The 16,545-nt window shown below is 42.7% G+C and overlaps 1 long non-coding RNA gene across 1 annotated transcript; it reads right to left on the reverse strand.

The window, feature by feature from the left end:
- Positions 1–226: 226 nt before the first annotated feature.
- Positions 227–14,765, reverse strand: LOC138421892 (uncharacterized). The gene is made up of 5 exons (XR_011249674.1): positions 14,587–14,765; positions 12,977–13,083; positions 11,131–11,264; positions 8,965–9,085; positions 227–2,968 (listed from the first exon to the last, which is right to left on the reverse strand). It is a non-coding gene; the product is annotated as an uncharacterized lncRNA (long non-coding RNA).
- Between the last annotated feature and the right edge of the window lie 1,780 nt (positions 14,766–16,545).

A 16,545-nucleotide genomic window follows, 5' to 3' on the forward strand; every position in this document is an offset into this window, starting at 1 on the left:
TTCTTCATTTTTGACACTTCCCATGCATAACAAAAGACGAGGTTGTAAGGTTTCAAACATGGATCCAAGACCCATTATCCACATAAAAGGGATATAAATACTATGATCACATCATTTAAATCTCTTGCATCACCAAAATACCTCTCCACCACTTATCCAGTCGCCATTGATGGATCACATCTATCTCATACATTTTATAACTTAGCCATCAAATACGCACCAGGACTCTGGGTAATTATAGAGACAAGATTTATTTATACCATAAATATTTCAACAAATTCCACTTTCTACGATGAGTTCAATCTTCACAAAAGTAGGATGAACAGCACCTGTTTCCACTAGGATCCATAGAGCGTGAAAATCTTAATGATGACCACCAGAAAGGTCAGCACGGTTGATATCACAGATTTTTCAGTGTTCCAATACAAGTTCTACCCAAATCCATAAAGAAAGACATACGCATAGGAAACTACAAATTGAAAGCAAGTCTATTGAGATAAATATTGGACATCAATTGTATGAATCTTTAAGGCATAACTGCAGACATTCTTCAGACATTCTTCAAATTCATAGAATGACAACAAAGTATGGCTATGTACAATCCATTCGGTTTTATGAACCACTCATGAATAACCTCACAAGCCATTTGAAACCAGATGACAATTTCAAATAGCTTTGATCTACAAACAAGGCTGTGAGACAGAAAGTTAAAATCGAAATACATGAAGTAAATCCTCAATAGATATGAAAACATCCCATGGTAGTGAAGTCAATTAGCATTAGTTATTAGGGCTTTCATGCACAGACTCATCTCTGATCGATGTGATCCCAATTCATATTTGGCAAAAAATACGAAAGCTGATCTTAACAGTCATATTATTTTTCTTTGTACCCCTAAAAAGAAAAATGAACATGAAAAACTAAATTAAGCTTGGAGGCTCACATTTCCCAATCGGTATACAAAGCAACAGCATGTCAAACTTTCTAATTCACATATGCATTTAAATGAAATTGGATGAAATACCCCTAAATAAACACATACTTCTATGCCCAATGTTTCACAAGGCAGAAAACGCTCAATGAATGAAACTGAGAGGGTAACAGCCAGGAAGGCCAGGGGTCTCCAAAGGGAGGAAATGGGGTGCAAGTGTCAGACAGTTGTTATCTGTCACTTCCGAGGCAGGAGGAAACAAGCTGTTATCTTTTTTCCCCTTCTTGATACAAATTTAAACAGAGATTTTCTCTTACAATTCTGTGTTGCTATAATGACACCTGGTTCCGCCTGAACTTCACTTTTCTCATACTTTGAGCTGACCAAGGCATTTTTCTCATGGAAAGGTTTGCCTTAAGCTATGTGAATGTACTATGTATTTACCCTAGACTCTATCTTCAAGTAGGTTCTGCCTAAAGGCTCAGAACTGACTTGACAAACCAATATGCTTTACTCATACATGGCTCTCCTGATCTATGTGAATGAAGCTATCCATTTGCTCATATCAATCGTTTTATGGCCCAGGATGACTCACCTGGTGCCACGGTCATCTCCATATATCTTGTGGGTGAGGGGTCTGCTGCCATTCCTTTCTCTAATGAGTAGACTGCTAGTAGCTAGATAACATCCAGCCAAAGATGAGTAGGGGGGCACTCTTTCTGCCCCCTTCTGATGTCTATGTCAGAAGCTTTCTCTCTTTTATACTTTAATAAAACGTTGGGACACAAAAGCTCTGACTGATCAACCCTCATCACTGGCCCCGGGTTGAATTCTTCCTCTAAGGAGCCCAAGAATTCAAGCATCTTTCATGGTTAGACAACAACCTTTCCAAACAATGGTCTTTTCAAAAAAAAAAAAATGATGATAAGTGATGAGTATGCATATGTCTACGAATGAAATGGGACCTATATGTCAAACCACATAAAAATATATCTTCCCTCAACATACATATAACACAACCAGGCCTTCACATGCATCGATTCTCCAACTATCAAGTCATACAAATATGGATGTAAAATATCACAATACATTCCAAAGTTTAAAAGTGATGGATATTGACTTTCGCCCGCTGGTGCTTCTTTTTATGTCATCTCCATTATATTAGCTATGACAACGAATCATGTGCTGTGCGAAGTCACTTACATTGTGTCCAACTCCTTGGGATCATATGGACTAGGCCCCACCAGGCTCCTCTCTCCATGAGATTCTCTAGGCAAAGATACTGGAGGGGGTTGCCATGCTCTCCCTCAGGAGATCTTCCTGCCCCAGGGATGGAATCCATACCTCCCATGTCTCCTGCATGGGTATGTTCTGCATGTTCTTTACCACTAGAACCACCTGGGAAGCCCCAAGACACATGAACATCAGTGGATTTGGGGATCCACGGGGCATATACAGAACCATTCCTCCAACAAAACTGAAGAATGACTTTAAAATCTCAAACAAAACATGAGTATATGTGTTCACAAACTTCATGGAGCAAGGGTTTCTTCGATCTGAAAACTGGCATCGATGAAGGACTGTGTGAAGAATACTTCAAAGTCTATTTGGCAAACACAGCCTACGTTGGCTATATTTAGTCCTCAGTTGAATGGAATGTCATGAGTACTGGTCATTTCAAATAAGTAGCCTATGACGCTGTTTACACTTATTGGGACGCGTGGTATACCACATTCACACATTTCAGTAGCATTGGTGCAAAAACGATACATTTCTCAGGGGAAGCTTCTACATGGACTCCTGGGATCAGAGCTCTAACTCATACACACATACTTTTCCTTTTAAAATGATCCTGCATGATAAGCAAACAAAACACTGGATGAACACCTAGACGGTGAGCTCTGTACTAAATGATTTTAAAGCCAGTAGATGGAATGAGCTGATGAGGAAGACTACAAACGAGTCATCTTCTTCAACTTGGTCAAACCGCTCATAGTCATACAAGTGAATGAAAAGTTGAGCCTGTTGTCATTAAATCTGTTTAAAAGAAATAGAATAATAAAACAAATTAGTAACTCTTATTTTCTTAATAAACATTGTATTATTTCTGCACAGCTTTGTTACTGGCATGAATAGAATATCTACAATAATAACTTGTCACAGTGAAATGGATTCACATTCGATATCGATTCACATCTATAATTGATGCCATAGCTGTTTGATACTATTGCTTGAATGAATGCAACTTATGTGACTTCACAAACTACAAACACGACTAACATAATAGGTATTAAAAAACCTTGAGTGACATGAGCGTGAAGACTTAGTAGAGTTGCTCTCAAGAATAATGATACTATTATTCGCTCTAGCCATAGTACTGGAATCTGTACATTAACACCCCTGCAAAACAAAAGGAAAGGATAGAATAATAATAAAGGAACTTCATAACTATATTCCTACTGTAAACATTCAACACTATGTTTTCTTTTAAACTGACTTTCATATTTGGTCTACTGTAACCTCTTCTGTGTTCATTTTATGCTAAACTTATTGCTAACAGTAAAATTACCATATGAGCTCTAATTAATTTTTTTTTTTACTTGCAAAGCTACTGATAGAACCAAAGGCCAATATCTACATCAAACAGGAGAAACGGAATGGAAACTGTAAACAATTTTATGGAAGAACATTTCCGTGCTCCTATTCAGTCAAATGGGCATTCAAAAGGATGTGATTTTTCTGAAAGTTTATTTCAGAAACTTGGAATTGGATGACTGCAAACAATAAAACTAACAATATATTGATACATAATATTAATAATATACAGTGGGTCATTCTTTTTTTATTCTGCCACAGCTAACAGACAGAAAGTCAGTTGTCATAACTACTACTAACATAAGACCCTCACCGATAAGTGAAGATATATAGGAAAATCCATAATAGCTCTAAAAACCATCAAAGATAAAATGGTAATTAAAAAATACACTGACAGTTTAGCTGGTATAAGAAACAGGATGATTATGAAAGCAAAGCCAACAATCATGGATAGGCCATGGAAGCCCGTGGCTGTCACCAGTGTTGACTTATATCCTTCATCTGAGGTTGTTAAAAGCGCTTGGTAAAATCCAGAGGTTTGCAGCAGTGGTAACCTCCTGAACAGACTGAAATAAAAAGGGTTTCCAGAATATCCTGATGATTTCCATCTACTAGGCTGTGATGAGCTCAAGCAATGCATACTCCAGAGGACAGAAGACAGACAGGTTGGGAACACGTCTACTGCACTTACGGAGAAAGGGAATGTTGCTGCTCAGCCTAGTACAAGTGTAGAAGCAACACCTTGGTGATTCGACCTTTAAAGACTCGATACATATGAGAACGACTGGTATGAATAAACCTTCAGAAGTGCTTTCTCAGACCTCCTCCCATCATAAGCACAAGCATAATGAAAACACTGAGTTTTCATGGTCTCACCCAAAATAAGACTCACTTATGGCTTTGCTTTGAGAATAGTTGAACTACTCATTGTTCAAGAGAAATGATCCTTTCTTCTCTGAAGATTTGTGAATCATTCACAGGGTGTGGTGAATAAACTACTTAAGGGTCTAATACATAAAAATGCAATAGGCTAAGCACAGAGATGTTTTTCTCCCTTTCTCAAAGGATGGAATGGAACATTTTGTATTTGCACTGATTTTATGTCTTGACTTCATGTACAATTATATACTGATTTTTTTAGTTGACATACAATAGGACTAAAAATATTGATATAATACTGATAACTCATGTTGGTATGTGTGGTTGTCACATAGGATTCACAGGAGATTTAAATTCACAGTTGTCAACGTAAAGGATGAATGCTATTTAGCTTCTTCGTGAATCTAGACCACGAATGAAGAGTTTTCCTCAACATATTTCACTGAGAGAAATACAAGGATGATAGGCATAATACTATGCTTCGACTCATGGATATCTAAGCATTGCTCACAATACAGATCTGATTTTCAACATCAGGGTTCTTTCAGTGTCCTTGAACAGCATTTGTTTTTCTGTATACAGAAGAAAAAACTCATGAGTATCAAACTGGTTCACATAAAACATGTGTATGAATTGTTATCTTCCTGAACCAGGGATCAAACCCACATCACTTCCCCCTCCTGCACTGGTAGGCAGATTTTTTATTTATCAACTGTGCCACCTAGGAATCGACATACATTTCAAGGACCACTGCCATCAGCTTCTACTGTTCATGACCAAAGTAGGAGAAACAATATTGGAAGAAGTACTCATAAGGGTACTCATAGGAAGTACTCATAAGTCAAGGAACTGTTATACTGGGTACTCTCGTTGTTACTGGGACAAGTCAGTTCCTCCGATGATGATGGGTATAACTGAAAAATTATTACAAATGCATGGGCTGCGATGTCTACGTGATAAATGTGTTCCTCTTATACTATTGCTTCAGGGATGCCTACTTCAGCATGAAGGAATGCACTTCAAGGGATGCCCGCTATTCCAGCTCAAGCAACAGATAGTGAAGTGCAGATCATTGTCCTTTGTTGAAAATAATCAGCACTTTGTCAACATAGGGAACATGCCAGAGGAACCCTTGGGATGGAACTCTAAAAACAGGTTGGGCCCTCTTTTTGCCAAGCCCTGCGATAAAATACAAATCAGAAAAAGAAAAATAGCATCGGTTTTGTCAGGACTTCCTCATCTTTTCTTTCTCGGTAGCAGGAAGCAGACATTGAGGCCAGAGGACTGCAGGATTTCATTGTGAACTAACGTTGGGTGGGGTGGAAGCTCATCACTCTAGTAAGAATGTGGTTCAATAAAATGGAATTTCATTCACTTCATGGACATAGAGTTCTATAATCCTTCATTAAGGAATTCAATAAGCTATATTTCCTTACACCTTCACAATCTCTTGGTTTACGAGAACATCAATTGCTAGTCCAGCACTTATACAATGAGTGTTACAGGTAGTATGAATGTATAAATGATGATGAGCAATGACAGGAAGTTTATTTAATCTCTGTTTGAATTCTTGATTTTTTATATAATTTTTTATAATATCCTTACAGATGTGAATATTTTACTGACATGTATAAATACACGTTGAGTAGTGCTATGATAACTCATAGTGTTGGCACAATAAATATCATGGTTACTATGTGCTTTTCATATATTCCTTTTGAGATTCTCTTCCATTATACATTATCATAAGATATTTAATAGTTTCCTAAACTGTACAGTAGGTCCTTGTGGCTTCTTTTATATATAGTAATGTACTTGTTAATAATTCAAACAAAAACTGGTACACAAATACTCATAGTGACATTCACAATAGCTCAAAGGTAGAACTCATTCAAGTGTCCGTTGGTGGGAGACTGAATATGCAACACAAGGTATATTCAGAAGCTTGAACGGTATTCCACCATACGAAAAAGTACATTAAATGGTGCTGCCACTCTGCAAGACATTACAGAAATGACTCCAAAACAAACACATGGAATAAATACATAGTTCGATTCCAATTCAAGCTATGTACCCAAAAGGATTGGGAAAGGGGGCTGAAAAAATGGATACTTCTTCCGTCATACTCACAACAGCATGATTCACACTGGCAAACAAACAGAAGTGATCTAAGTGTCCATGGCAGCCAATTCCATAAACAAACTGTGGTATACACACAATGGAATCTGATTCGGCCCTTCAAAGTCAGTAATTCTGACAATGCGACAATGTGGACAAACCTTATGGTCATTAGATCATGTGAAATAAACCAGACCAAGAAAAGACAAACGTTCTGTGATTCCACTCATATGAGATATCCAAACAAGTCAAATCTGTCAGAAATAGCAGAGAGTGATTCCGACCGATCGAAAAGAGTTCATGTTTCATGGACCTCAGTTTCCCTTGGAAAAACTGACTTCCCGTGATATCTCCAAAACCAATTAGACAAATAATTGGAAGCTATATCCAGTCAAATGAATGTAGACATAATGTTATATACAGTGTACACCAAACTCACTCAAACTTCTTAACAGACAAAAGGCAAAACTGTATCTATGGTACCTCAGCTTAGCTTAAAACTGTATCTACAGTACCTCACTTCTGCTTATAAAATTTAACAACAACAACAACAACACACTAAAGTCTATCCAAAAAAGGATATAAAACATATATAACATTAACTTTAAAGGATTAGACATTGAAACTGTGAAAAACCTTATTCACAAAACTTAAACACAAGCCACAGGAAAATATATTTATAAAATACATATCTGATAAAGGATTGTACTCCAAATATACCAAAAAATCTAGAACAATCTCATAAAAAATGTATACACCTAAACACCTGTCCTACAAAAATATAAAGATAGTAAATAAGCCTATCAAAAAGACTCAAAATCACATATCATTAGGAAATTACAAACTAAAATAACAGTGAGGTAGCACTGCACACCTATTAGATCCAGTAAACTCAAAAAAAAAAAAAAAAACGGGGGTAGGGCACAACTTCTCCGGTGGCTCAGTGGTAAAGAATCTGCCTGACAATGCAAGACACTCTAGTTTGATCCCTTACCCCAGAAGATCCCACATGCCACAGAGAAACATAGCTGGATTTTTCCACAGCTAAACAAAGCTCACCTGTGACCTGAATACTATATGGCTAGCACTTACTAAACAGCTTTGAAAACGTCCAGACAAAAAGTATCACATGATTATATACAACAGCTCTACTTGTAATAACTAAAAACTTTCAAATATCAGGATGTCTTCAGTAGATGACAGTGTAAACAAATGGGGATACATCCAAAGTGAAGGGGAGCAAATGCTACCACAAAATATACCACCTCAGCATGAGAATTAGTGGGACCCAATTAACTTTTTTTTTTAGAGGACACATGATCATCTCTGAAACCCAAGTTCAAGACAGCTCTTCTGTGAGTCACATTTACCAGAGAAATCTCATTTCAAAGGAATCCTCTCTATATGCCAGATAGAAGGATGAGACACAGTCTTTTGAAACTCTTTTTTCTTTTCTATCGATAGGGAAAGCTAAGCCGTAAATCTGCACAACAACCATACCCTTCCTTTCCTTTGGTTGTATCTGTAAAATATTTGTTTCTTTTTTAATTTGGCTGCGCCAGGTCAACCTTCATTGAGGTAAGCCAGATATTTAGCTACAACATGCAAATTCTCCTTTGTGGCATGGGAGATCTAGCTCTTGGATCAGGGAATGAACCTGGGCCTCCTTCTTTGGGAGTGTCCAGTCTCAGCCACTGGACCACCAGAAAGTGCCTGTTTTGTTTTCAGATGAAGATGGAATCTAAGGTGATATCTTGGGCCATTTCAGTCACTGACTCAGTTTCCTGAGTTTCTCCAAAGCACGCACAAGGTGCACATTATTAAACTGGTTTGCAAAACAAGAAAAGGTTGTCTGCTACAACACTGTATGCTTACAAATATCTAAATGGTAAATGGCATATTATTTATTTTTAATTACTATGGGGGGGGGGAAAGAATGCAGGATTCATACATGTTACCACATGAATAAATATTAAAACCATCTTCAGTGAAAAAGAAATCCACATAGAAAAGGCCACCCAGAACCCTTATTCACCATGTCTGCTTTCAATCCATCAAGTTTGTCCAAATAACTGAAAATCTCAGTAACACTCTAAATAAAGAAAAAAGGATGAAGATGGAAACAAAAGATATATTCATACACTTGAACAATTGCTAAAAGTGGAAGTGGGGCAGTGGATTACATTATAATGTAGGTACCATATGATTTCCTGATTTTGGAGATTATGTGCTGGTTCTGCAGAAGGTACCCATTTTGGATAAAACACATAGAGTATTTTAGATGATGTGGCAAATGCTAGCACTTGTTCCCATTGCTAGGCATTTTCTGTACATTTTAAATGACTGGAAAGTATACTAGGTTTCAAAACAACCATGTCAATACCACAAAAGAAATTTAGAGCAGACAGGCAGGAAACTTTCTGATACAGGCCAAGACTTACCCAGATGAAGTTCAAGGGAAGCTGCGATGCTCACTGCCCGTGAAGGAGTCCACGTGGAATGAAGAAGTAGTGTGGGAAGTCTATTAGTAACCACCATGTCTTGGGTCCTCCGGATGACCTACTGCAGGAGAAACAGATCTTACAGATAAAATGTTCCACATCACTTCACAAAAAGTTGTTAGACTACATTCAGTAAAGCTGAATCATTTTGGATTAATTTACAATCATAAAATACTACCCTTTACAGTCCAAAAATCACTTGCATTTCTATACACTAATAACAATCAGGAAAAAAATATTAAGAAAATCCCACTTAAATAAAACATCTAGCAACAAACTTAATCAAGAACATAAAAAACCAGTAGTCAGAAAACTAGAAGGCACTGATAAAGAAACCAAAGAAAATACAAACACACAGAAAATTATTCCACGCTCATGCACTGGAACAATGAGGAATTAAAAGGTCCATTCCAACCAAAGTCATCAACAAATACACGGACTGCAATCACAAAATAATATTCAATGGCATTTTTCACAGAAATAGAAATATTCCTAATATTAGGCTGCTACTGTTGAACAGGACCTTAAACGGCCAAAAAGACTCTGAGAAAGAGGAACACAGCTGGAGGCATCTTCCTATCCCTCTTCAAACTACATCACGGAGCTGTAGTGACCACCACAGTGAGGAACTGGCAGGAACACAGACACATGGACTCCAGGAGAGAATAGAGAGCCCAGAAACGAACCCACCTGTACATGGTCAGTTCCTGAAAATCAAACCAGGAACGAGCGAAGAGGAAAGGACAGTCTTCTCAAGAAACAGTGACAGGAAAATGGCCACCTACACGGAAGAACATCAGTGTTCATCCTCTACATCATCTAACGCAAATCTAACTGAAAACCCACCGCTTTGCACACGGAGCTCTTTCCCCCTGAGTCCTCTGAGATGGACCTCCAGTCAGCCCTCAGCTGGACACAGGAAACGTCTACTCCATCCTCATTTTTCGCTCTTGCAGCGCCTCCCTGCTGGTGGGCACTGAGGCAACCCTGCTCCTCTCAGCCTGGATGCAGCCCTGTTATCCAGAAGCCTGAGCCCTGATGGTCCTGAGGAGACAAAGCTCCCGCCAGCTGCTCACGGAGCAGAGTCTAAAGGCAAAGCGTCCTGGGCCCGCGGGTCAGAGGGGCCTTTGGCGCCCCCTGCGGGCCACAAGAGAAGAGCGGGCAGCCCGGTGCTCACAGACCTCAGAGGGCTCACCCAGAAGCAGCTCTGCTGCGAGCACTCAGACTGGAAGCCCAAACTGAAATGGAGCAGAATAGCTCCATGACCCTCCGCAAAACATGGCTAAGGAACAATCAGAGCCTGCATGGAATGCAGCCATAAAAAGGAACACATTTGAGTTTGTTCTAATAAAGGGGAGGGAAGTCAGTCAAAGAGAGAAAAACATGGAATCTAGAAGGATGGTACTGACGAGTCTGTTCACAGAGCAGCAATGGAGGTGCAGACATAGAGAACAGACTTACAGACGAGGGTGGGGAACAAGAGGGAGAGGGTGAGATGAATGGAGAGAGCAGCATGGATGCAGGTACACCTACATTTGTAAATAGACAACCAATGGGAATTTGCTGTATGATTCAGGGAACTCAAACTGGGGCTCAGTAGTAACCTGGAGAGGTGGGAATGCGTGCGAGGTGGGAGGGAGATTCAAGAGCAAGAGGACATAGGTACACCTATGGTTAATTCATGTGGATGTATGACAAATCAAACCAATATTGTAAAGCAATGATCAATCAACTAAAAGAAATAACTTTAAAAAAATATGAACATAAACACAAACTTTGCAACAAGGTAACTCCATTTAAAAAACTATAGAATTTTAGAAAACTGCAAAAGTTCTACATGACCGTTGGTCTGGTGATCAGGTCTAACATACACAAAACAAGCCAACTTACCAAATTATGAATATAAATTATTTAAAACATTGCCTTTTATCATTTCATACATTTACCCTGTGGAGGACCTTACTCGAGAGAACCAAAAACAAACTGTTAAATGAACCACGGACCACCCACCCTGGCCAGGCAACAGAGAAAAGAAAACACTTGCAGGAATCATCTTACAACAGGAGGTCCTGGGAAGGAACAAGGAACGAACAAGCTACCACCAACCAGAATTCTGGAGAGGTCAGGAGATGGGAGGCTCCAGTTCAGAGGTCCTACCAACCTCCCAGGATCCACTTCGCTGGAATCCATCTCAGCTGAGTGATGCGTGTGCCCCCAAGAAGGATCCCAATTCAGAATGCCTGGCAAGAGACAAACCAGAAATGAGCCCGATGACCATAAAACCTGAGACTGTGAGCCACGTGACAGAGTGGTTCTCTCCGTTTCCCTCACCCTCCTGCCCTCCACCCTGGCAGCCCTTCCCAATAAAGCCTCTCGCTTGGACAGCACTCCTCTCCTCAGACAACTCATTGCCCAGTGTCAGACAAGAACTCACTCTCAAGCCCTGAAAGGGATCCCCCTTCCTTCATCAAAAGCAATATCCAGGAGAAAATATCTTCAAAACGCTATCTTGCAGAGAAGGAAATCAGAGAAGGCAATGGCAGCCCACTCCAGTACCATTGCCTGGAGAATCCCACGGACAGAGGAGCCTGGTAGGCTGCAACCCCGGGGTCACTAAGAGACGGACACGACTTCACTGAGTGGCTTCACTTTCACTTTTCACTTTCATGCACTGGAGAAGGACATGGCAACCCACTCCAGTGTTCTTGCCTGGAGAATCCCAGGGACAGAGGAGCCTGGTAGGCTGCTGTCTATGGGGTCGCGCAGAGTCAGGCACGACTGAAGCGACGCAGCAGCAGCAGCAGCAGCAGCAGCAGCAGCAGCAGCAGCAGCAGCAGCAGCAGCAGAGAAGGAAATGGCACCACCTGCAGTACTCTGGTCTCAGAAATCCCAGGGACAGAGGAGCTTGGTGGGCTACAGTCCAAAAGCAGGGCATTTCTGATGGGAGGAAACAGTCCCAGGGAAGCTGAGCTGCTCACCAAAGGCCCCAGAGCTTTGGATAGCACACCAGAGCTGGGGCTGAGGATTCCCAGCTGCCATGCCTCTTGATCCTGGCCTCTTTCACTAGATACATGTGTGGAAAACTAGTCTAAAATATGCCCTGGTGGTTCCATAGTAAAGAATCCACCCCCCGGTGCTGGAGATGCATGTGCGATCCCTAGGATGGGAAGATCCCACATCCTATGGAGCCCGTGTGCCACAACAGCCGAGCGAGCCTGTGCTCTAGATCCTGGAAGCCACGATGCCGAGTTCACATGCTGCAGCCACTGAAGCCCGTGAGCCTGTGCCCCTCAACAAGAGGAGACACTGCAGTGAGAAGCCTGCAAACCACTAGTTATGGCCCATGCTCACCAAAACTAGAGAAAAGCCCACACACAAAGAGGCAACACAGCCAACAATCAATAAAACTGTTTTCCTAAAACAATGCATATCTGACAAAGAAACTGTATTCGAATTGTCCAAGAACACTAGAGCAAACAAGCCCATTCATAATTGGTAGCGACTGAAATAGACACCTGGCCACTGAGGGTATACTGATAGTAAACTATCATACAAAAACATACTCAAGATACTGGTGCAATGCATGCAGAGCCCCCTTTGAAAGACAATCTGACAGTTTTTTTTTCAGTAACCACGTGGGACAAGCACTGAATTCTGTGTATGACAAGCGGTGGAAGCCAGGTATCTTACCATTGGAATGCAAAGTTACAGATAAACAAAAGGAAACGTTACAATGTCCATGTCGTGGTGGATCAGGTTGGAGACATCACAAATTACCTTTAACTGAATATGTTCAAAGGTGAGCTGGAATACATGTATATATATATATATATATATCCATGTATTGTCAGCTGAGCATATTGAGCTCCTACATGTATGTTTTAAATATCATTCTCTAATAAAAGGGAACAGGAAACATCTCCAATGGCCCGGTGGTAAAGAATCTGCCTACCGATGCAGGGAACACGGGTTCAATTCCTGTGTAGGAGATTCCACACGCCCAGGGGCAACGAAGCCCTTGAACAGCTCTTGAAGTTTGCATGCTCCAGAGCCCAAGTTCTGCAAACAGAGAAAGCACTGCAATGAGAAGCCATGGCACAGCAACTAGAGGGTAGCCTCTGCTCACTACAACTAGACAAACGAGCAATAAAGACCCAGCACAGTCAAAAATAATGTAATGTTTAAAAAAAGGACAGTTCTTTGAAGAAATGACTGAGACTAGGGGTGAGACTGTAAATATATGAGACAGGGTCATCTTAAATTATGAGAAATTAAAGAAACTAAAGACAACTATCAAGCTGTCCAAACTGATACAAATGAATGATGACACAGTGTTATCTGTATACACCAGCAAATAACAATCTGAAAAGGAATTTAAACAAACGATTCCCTTTCAGTCATGTCAACATTAATAAAAGACTTTGCTATGGACAGAATGAGGATAACAAGACTGGCACACTGGAAATGATACATGATTGCTGAAAAATACCCTAAAGACATGGACAGATATGCCATAGCGATGAAAAGGCTTCAGTTGGCAATACCATGGAATGCATCTTCAATCTGAAATGAAGATTCAATATGAATTTCAAAAGGCTGAAAGGTGGTTGCTAAACCACAAAAGATGCCAGCATTCTTGGACTCCAGAGGAGAATTCAATCCAGGGCAAGTGACGAAGCTTGATGGCTCAGAGGTTTTCTGTTAAAAAGTTTTATTAAAATATAAAAGAGATCGAGAGAGCTGCTGACGTAGACAGTAAAAGGGGGAAGAGTACCCCCTGCTAGTCTTTAGCCAGATGTTATAGAGCCACTAGCAGTCTGCTAATGAAAGAAAGACAATGTGTCAGAGAATGGCACCAGGCCCCTCACCCACAGCATGCATTGAGATAACATTGGCAGCAGATGAGTCATCCCAGGCCATAAAATGATGGACATGAATCTTGAAGAAAGGCAGATTTCCAAGCAAATATATAGTTTCATTCACATAGATTAGGAGAACAAGGTATGAGTAAAACATACTGGTTTGTCAAGTTTTTTCTGAGCCTTTAGGGGAAACTGACCTGAAGACAGAGCCTTGGGTAAATACATAGTACATTAGCATACCTTAAGACAAACATTTCCATAAGAAAAATGCATTGCTTAGTTCAAGGTTTGAGGAAAGTTAAATTCAGGTGGAGCCAGGAGTGGTCATGGCAACACAGAAATTTCTGAGAAACCTTTTAAATTTGTATCAAGATGGAGAAAAAAAAAATGCAGCACTCTTTTGTCTCCTCCGGCCTCTTAAGAGAGAGAAAAAAACGTCTGACACTTGCAGTCTATTTTCTCTGTCTGGAGACCCCTGGCCTTCCTGCCTGTTATCCTCTCCAGGCCTGTAGGAAGCAATACACTAGGCTGCTTGGGAAAACCGCGCGGGTCTGAGCTTTATGCAAAGGGGTAAAGCAGTAAAACCCTTGACCTCAAAGGCGAGGCTTTTCTGCGACCGCCATTTTAGTCGGCTCCGAGACTGCAAACAAAGAGGGCAGAATACATGGTTCCCTGCTCCGCCCAGTCCGAGTTCCCTTACCTGTGGCCCACAGCCCTGCGCTCTGCTCGCTGGATGCCAATCGACGGGGACCCAGGAGCCCACGAAACGAGCATTCCCAGCTGCAATGGCGAGCCCTGAGAGCCCTGGCCCCCGAGGCGCCGCCATGTTCATCCCGCCCCAGACCCGCTCACGTGAGCCGCGCTCCTGACCAGCCGCCCAGGCTCGCCCCGCCCCCGACGCGCTCACGGTGCGCCCCACCCCCACGCCCCCTTCCAGGACAGGCCCGCGGGACCGCGACTGCCTCCAGGTGAAACACAAGGACAAGCAAATCCACCCCACCGAGACAATCCAAGCTTTTTCTCAGCTGATCTGTCTATGATTTAGGGATAAAACTATGACTATAGAAAGCAAAGATGACCTAGGACAGCCATGATAGTCTATAGAGCCAGACCCTGGCGGGCAGAGGCTTGAAGAGGGTCCGGGAGCTCTGTCAGAACAGCAAGCCTCTGTAGCGTAGCGGTTAGGTGCGCTGGTGAGCAGGCTAGACGATGGTCTGTAAGTCAGGAGTTCAAGTCCGCAGCTTAACTCTTTTGCTCTTAGGGGGCGGGGGACAGCAACAGGCGGGACTTAGACCAGAAACGTTTATTTTTATTTTAGAGGTTTATTGTTTAGCTTAGGGTTAGGGTTCGGGCAACCCCCCAACTTGTTCAGGTTCGGGTTCAGGGTTAGGGTTAGAATTTGGGGATCCCCCCTCTTCTAAGAGTTCGGGTTTGGGTTAGGGTTCATGTCAGGGTCAGGGTTCGGGTTACGGTTAGGGTTAGCATTAGTGTTGGGGTTACAGCTTAAAGTGAGCCCTACTAGGGCCCATAGTTCTTTATTAGCCTGCCCTGGCGGGCCGAGGCTTGAAGAGGGTTCGGGAGCCCTGCTGAAAGCAGTAAGCCTCTGTAGCATAGGGGTTAGGCGGGCCAGTAGGCAGGCAGACTACGGCCTCTAAATCAGGAGTTCAAGTCTCTAGTCTGACCTTTTCGCTTTTAAGGGGCAGGGGACTGCAAGAGCCAGGGCTTAGACCAGAAAATTTTTTTATTTTAGAGGTTTATTGTTAAGCTTAGGGTTAGGGTTCGGGCAACCCCCCCCACTTGTTAGGGTTCGGGTTCAGGTTAGAATTCGGGGACCCCCCTCTTCTTAGAGTTCGGGGCGTTACCATTAGGGTTATAGGTTAAAGTGAGGGCTAAGAGGGTCCATAGTTCTTTATTAGCGTGCAGTGGCGGGGTGAGGCTTGAAGAATGCCTGGGAGGCTGACTCGTGGGCGCCCAGCAGCTGCCTCACACACGTAGCTTCCCTAGCCCTCTGCTCCCCAGCAGGGGGGTGTGCAGCTGGTTGGGGCCTGCCCCTGCCTGTCTGGGCTCCCGCCCACAGCCCCAGCTCAGGGGGAGCAGCCCCTGAGCCAAGACCTGCAGCAGGAACAGAGCGTGCCCCCCCCCCCCCCCCCGGAAGCCAAGTGAACAGCATGCGGGGAAAAGAGCCTACTCCAGGGAAGAAAGGCAGCCCAGCCGCGTGAGGAAGCCCAGCCGCGAGCAGCTGCAAGCCCTGCTTGGGCGGAGCCCAGTGCGACTTCAGTACCACAGAGATTCAGCTCTCGTTAGGGGCCCGATCTAGCAGAGTTACTGGCGGGAGGTTGCTCTGCCCTGGGCAAGCCTTGCCCAGACTTGCATCGCTGCTAGGCTTCCTGCCCAGGAAGGAGCACGTTGCCCGAGGCTGGGAGACGCCACTGGCGCCTTCCTGGCCTCAGTTCCTCTTCTGCCTTGCCTTTGCACCAAAGCCCCAGGCCTCCTTGGGGAGGGCTTAGATGCCAGTGGGTTGCACACTGCCAAGGGCTCCAGCAGTGTGAGCTCTGTCAGACGGAAGGGAAGGGCAGGTGCAGGGCTCCTCCAGCTGTTGCTTGGCCGCCCAGGCTCAGCGCCTAACGGAGAGCACCAGGCTCCCAGGGCCCCTGGCTGG

This window comes from Ovis canadensis, chromosome 16 (genome assembly GCF_042477335.2).
Source record: "Ovis canadensis isolate MfBH-ARS-UI-01 breed Bighorn chromosome 16, ARS-UI_OviCan_v2, whole genome shotgun sequence".
In the NCBI taxonomy this organism is placed as follows: domain Eukaryota; kingdom Metazoa; phylum Chordata; class Mammalia; order Artiodactyla; family Bovidae; genus Ovis; species Ovis canadensis.